Source organism: Geospiza fortis, unplaced genomic scaffold (assembly GCF_000277835.1).
Source record: "Geospiza fortis unplaced genomic scaffold, GeoFor_1.0 scaffold23, whole genome shotgun sequence".
Taxonomy (NCBI): Eukaryota; Metazoa; Chordata; class Aves; order Passeriformes; family Thraupidae; genus Geospiza; species Geospiza fortis.
The window spans coordinates 14607894-14613917 of record NW_005054303.1 but is presented as its reverse complement, the minus strand read 5'-3'; positions in this window follow the sequence as shown (position 1 = coordinate 14613917).

Genomic DNA, 6024 nt, shown 5'->3' with positions numbered 1-6024 from the left:
AAAATAATAAATCAAACCTTCTGGAACATGGAGTCAGATCCTCATCTCTTCCTTCACCCAAGAACCCCTGTGAACACGGTCACACATGATCCCTTTTTTTTTAAAGAGTCTCCTTGAAGAGAATAAGCTGAGAGGTGACAGCACAGCCCCTGCCACCCTGCCAGGGTGGTCATGGAGCCACAGAACATCCTGAGATATTTTGAGGGAATATCCTGAGGGACCCACAAAGATCATGGAGTCCAGCTCCTGGCCCTGCACAGACACCCCAAATCCCACCCTGGGCATCCCTGGCAGTGCTGTCCAAACACTCCTGCAGCTCTGGAAGCCTCGGGAATGTCACCATTCCCTGGGGAGCCTGGGCAGTGCCAGCACCCTCTGGAATAGTGGAACCTTTCCTGAAATCCAACCCAAACCTCCCCTGGCCCAGCCATTCCCTCAGGAGTCAGGGAAAGGTCTGTGCTCTGCCCTGGGGATGACCCACCTTGCCAGGCAGCTCAGCTCTACAGAAAAAGAAATTATTAATCCTTTTGTAGCCCTCAGGAAATGTCTGTGCCCCCATCCTTCTGCTGACAACAACAAATCCTGCACACATTGTTAATGGCTTATTAAAATTCACTGGGAGCTGCCACTGCAGGCGGCTGAAATAGAGGCTGCTCAGGATGCTAAGCCAAATAATTTAAGTTATTCATGTCTGTGATAATGTAAACAAACTGTCAGACATCCAGATGCAGGGAGAAATATCCCTGGACAGTAACAGAGACAGGGCTCAGCACACATTCATTTACTAATCTGATTGTGTGAATAAATTAAATACAAGTGTTACAAATGTATTCCCTGGGCCTGTGTTCTGCTGGATTAAGATGTGATGGTTTGGTATTCTGGGTCACTGGGCAAACAGAGACGTGGCTCAGTGATCAATGGGACCCCAGCTGGGGGGACACAGCCCCTTCTTTACAAATCCGTGGGTCAAAGTGTGGGGTGACATCCTGGTGTCTGCTGTGGGGGGCCAGGAGAAGTGTTGGGGAAATGGAATATGGAAATAGAGTATGGAAAAATAAATGGTTGTGTAGATTTGTCCCTCGGATGCTCCAAGCGCTGGAGCCAGGCTGGGAGAGCTGGGGGTGCTCACCTGGAGAGGAGAAGCTCCAGGGAGAGCTCAGAGCCCAAAGGGGCTCCAGGAGAGCTGGAGAGGGACTGGGGACAGGGGATGGAGGGCCAGGAGCCAGGGAATGGCTCCCAGTGCCAGAGGACAGGGATGGATGGGAGATTGGGAATTGGGAATTCCTGGCTGGGCTGGAATTGCCAGAGCAGCTGTGGCTGCCCCTGGATCCCTGGCAGTGCCCAAGGCCAGGCTGGACATTGGGACACCCTGGGACAGTGGAAGGTGTCCCTGCCATGGCAGGGGGGGGATGGGATGAGCTTTGAGATCCCCTCCAACCCAAACCTGTGATCCTATGTAGGATGGTTTTCCATGGCAAACACACACCCCAGGTTTCAGGGCAGCAGTTTTGATGTGTCTGACCACAGCTGGTGGTTCCACACAGACTCTTCCTCCGAGATCCAGGTGAGCCTGCAAGGCTCTGCCTGTTGGAGCCTTCATCCCATCCCTGGGCGGGCTGCTCCAGGGATTCATCCCCTTCCCTTAAAAATGTGCATCTCATTTCGGTGAGAAATGGATTTGTAAAGGATTCTCAAAACCTGACAGAAAGCTCACACAGCCTTGTACATCTGTAGGCAAACTGAGATAAGGTGTGCTGGCTTAGGAAGGCCATGGAGTAGAGATGACATTGCTGAGAGAGAGACTGAACTAGAAACAAGTTTTCAACAAGTTTCAAAAGATGGTTTTGCAAAAAGACCAGATATTTTAGAGAATTAGAACTGTGAAAGATGCATTGTGGTAGGACCACGTGGGGGAAAAAAAGTACAGGTGATTGGTGTTAGAAGCATTAGCAGCATTGTGTGGCAAAAGCTAATAGGCTGAAAAACATTTATAAAGTATTGTGACCAGGAAATGGGTTGGCTGCTGATGGAATGGTATTGAGTTTTACATCTCTTGTGTCTCACTATTCATCGAGACTGATCATGGAATAAAATCTTTTAAAACGCCTCTGAGTTGCCCCATCTCTGTAAAAGCTGAGAAAACCAACAATTTCCAGCTGGAATTTTTCTCTGACTGAGCTCCTTGCCGTTGGGGATCATTATGCACTGTTTGCATTAGATCAAAAAGGGCTCCAGCACTCACCTCTCCCCCCTGGGAATGGCACAGCGAGGCAGCATTGCCTCTGCATTGTTGGATAATGGGGATATTAAGCTTCCTCCCTTCTCCTGAATTTTCAGGCAGATCTCAAAGCCACATTTGGATGAGATCAGGGAAATGGCCATGCTGGTGCACTTGGTTCATGTCTGCAGATGCCTGCTTAAGATCACAGAATTCCAGACTGGTTTGGGTTGGAAGGGACCTTAAATCCCATCCCACCCTCTGCCATGGGCAGGGACACCTTCCACCATCCCAGGGTGCTCCAAGCCCTGTCCAACCCGGCCTTGGACACTTCCAGGAATGGAGCAGCCACAACTTCTCTGTGCCAGGGCCTCCCCACCCTCCCAGCCAGGAATTCCCAGTTCCCAATCTCCCATCCATCCCAGCCCTCGGGCATTCCCTGTGTCCTGTCGTTCCAAGCCATTCCCTGTGTCCTGTCATTCCAAGCCCTTGTCAAAAGTTCTTCTCCATCTTCCTTGCAGGCTCCCTTCAGGTACCTGAAGACCATGATTAGGTCACTCTTTAGCCATCTCTTTTCCAGGCTGAACAATCCCAATTCTGTCACCCTTTCCTCACAGGAGAGCTGCTCCTTCCCTCAGACCAGGATGATGCTGTCACACATGCAGGACAATATCTGAATCCAGCCCTGCTTCCCAATCCCACCTGGCTGCTGCTGGGGAGAGTGGATGAGTCCATCTGCTCATCCTGGTGTGTGGAGAGGTGGAGGGGATGGAGATGGACACTGGGGTCTGTCACAGCACTGAGTTGGACATGGAATAAATTGTCTGTGTTCTCTGGTGCCACCAGATTTGGGAAGTTCCTTCCAGCTTCCAGCCAGCCATCTCCAGGGTTTCTGCTCTTCCCACTGACCTCTGGCCAAGGAGACACAAGGGAAGAGGGAGAGTGACCCCAGAGCTGGGATGGGAACCAGCACTGAGCTCCCTGCTGCCTCCCTGGGAACTGGGATCAGCTCTGGGTTGGAAAAATGGTCTGAGATCACCGAGTCCAGCTGTTATTCCAGCACTGCCAAGGCCAACACTAAACCATGTCCCCAAGTGCCACATCCACACAGCTCTGGGGACTCCACCACCACTCTGGGCTGGACAACCCTTTCCATGAAGGAATTTCCCCTAATATCCAACTTACACCTTCCCTGGTGCAACTTGTGACCATTTCCTCTTGTACTGTGTGTTTCACCAGTCCCAAATCCAACCAGGCATCTCCATTCCCAATGGCATTTTGTCTTTGTGAGGCCTGTTGGCAGTGCTGGAAGGATTTCAGTCACAACCAACCAAAAAAGGCAAGCTCGGGATTGCAGCTGCATTTTCTTTTTCACTTGGGCTTTGGATTTTGTTCTGTGTGTTTTTTACAGCCTGACATTTCCCTGTGTGACTAAAGAACCTGAAAAACAAAAGGGGGAGGAGATGGCACAGGCAGACATGTGCTGTTGATCAAACCACGATGACAAAGCCCTGCTGAAACCCCAGCTGGAATTGTGGTTGTTCCAAGAGTGTCCTAAAATTCCCTTCACCTCTTTTCCACCAGGCAGGAGTAGATTTTTGGCACCAGCTCAGCCGAGATCTCCTGTCGGGATCTTTGGCTTGTCAGAGTGACCCTGAGAAATGTTAGAAAATCTTTTTTCCCAGCCCAGTGCTTGAAGAAGGAGTCAGAGCTCTTCATTTCTCAGTCTCAAGGTTGTTTATTGCGTCTTATCTATAAAAATTTTCTCCTGCCCTGCCGAGGTCCATCCAGTGGGAGAGTTCCAGGCACTCTGCCTGCCCCTGGGGTGGTGTTATGTCTTTGTACTAAAAACTACCTGTACAATTGTAACAATTACTTCCCAATACCTATCACCTGTGTTAGACAGTGAGCTTCTACTCTAAACCAATCTGTAAGTGCCAACATCACAGCAGAAGATGGAGGCCAAGAAGAAGAAGGAGAAAGGTTGGACATGCCCAGATCCCTTCATCTTGCCCCCTGAACCCCCATACCAGAAACCCCAAAAATCTACTTTTCCACCCTGTGATAACTTCACTATTATTCTGCCTAAACTGTTGTGGCTTGCTGATCTTCATATAAGGTTGGTAATTTGCTCCACGGGTCATAATCAAACCCACAGGTGTTTTGGGCTCTGTGCCAGGACTTCTGAGCCCCCTGGCAGGGTCCTGGCCATCCTGGACAGCCAGAGGGATGTTCTGGGTTCCCACAATCTCCAAAATCAGGAAGCTCAGAGGAGCCTAAGTCTGATCCCAGCTCTGCTGCTGGCACACACCTTTGGTACCCATCCTTCCCCTGCTCCTTCTCCCACCTGGCACTGCTGTGGGCTGGAGTTCTGTGCATTCCCAGCAGGGACACAGCCAGCCCTTCCCTGAGCAGCTCTGCACCACAGACTGGGAACTGGCTGTCACTCAGCCAGAGAGGGCACCCTGTGCCTGGCAATGCCACCACAGCTGGGACACACTCCTGGAAGTCCCCTGCCCACTTCAGAGACTCTCCCCTTCCCTGTTTTAGGAGCAGAAGCAGAATATTTGGAGCCAGGGGCCTCCTGAACCTCACACACACCAGCTCTTCCTCTCCTGACCTGACTTTCCACCACAGGGATCCAGGAGCCAGAGCTGCCACTCACTGCCACTTGTCTCATCTCCAAAAGCACGAGGGCAATCAGCATAATGACTTCGTTTGCAGTGGAAATCCAATTACTGTGGGAAGCGTTTCATTAGGGTGGATTTTCTCTGCAGGGAGCCTGCATGTGGATCAGGATCAGGACTGTGAAAAATGCGTATTTTATGATTGGCTTTTTGCAAATATTCAAATGAATATTAGATGTGTTGTGTTAGAAAGTGATGCTGTATTAATTCTCTTAAGTAGCGTGTTAAATGTAGTTTTAGGTTATAACAAAATGTTAAAATAGAAACTGTGCTATGTGGGATACTTTTTTCTAAAGAAAGGACTCTCACTGAGATAGCAGCCACAGGACACCTGAATCTTTCAGAGAATGAGAATTTATTGCTCCATTATCAGGACAAATGAACTTCTTCCTGCCTTGCTCAGCCCTGGAGATGCCGTCAGGATTCAGAGGAAGAAGCTGACACTGCCCAGACAGAATCCTGTGTTTGAATGGAATTTATGCATCATGGATGAGGTGTATGAATATGCAACAGGCTGTTGCTTTTAAGGGTTAATCCTCTGTTAACGTAGATCCTTTTTTGGGCTTATTTTGCCCAGAAAGGTACCTGGACTGTCTGTAACTCTTTGTTTCTATTGTCTCATATTGTCCTAATCCAAATTGTCCAAATTATTATTACTCTAATTATATTACTATTTTTATAATCATTTTATTACTATTAAACTTTTAAAATTTTTAAAACAAGTGATTGGCGTTTTTCACAGGATTTGGATCGGGATCGGGATCGTGGCACCAGCCCCATGTGCCTGGCAGTGTAAGGGTGACAAGGTGACAAAGCAGGATGGCATTCCTCTGTTGGGATCCAGGACATTCCTCTGGCTGCCCTGGATGACTCGAGACCCTGGCAAGGGGCTCAGAGACCTTGGCATAGAGTCAAAAACAGCTGTGCCTTTGATTTTAGCCCATGGAAACAATTCCCAACTTTGTGTGAGGAGTTATGAGCCACGAGAGTTTCAGTAGAATGATGGTTAATTTGTCACAGGGTGAAAAAGTAGAATTTTGGGGATTTAGAATGGGGGTTCAGGAGGTAAGATGGAGAAATCTGGGGGTGTCTCCTCCTCCTCCTCCTCCTCCTCCTCCT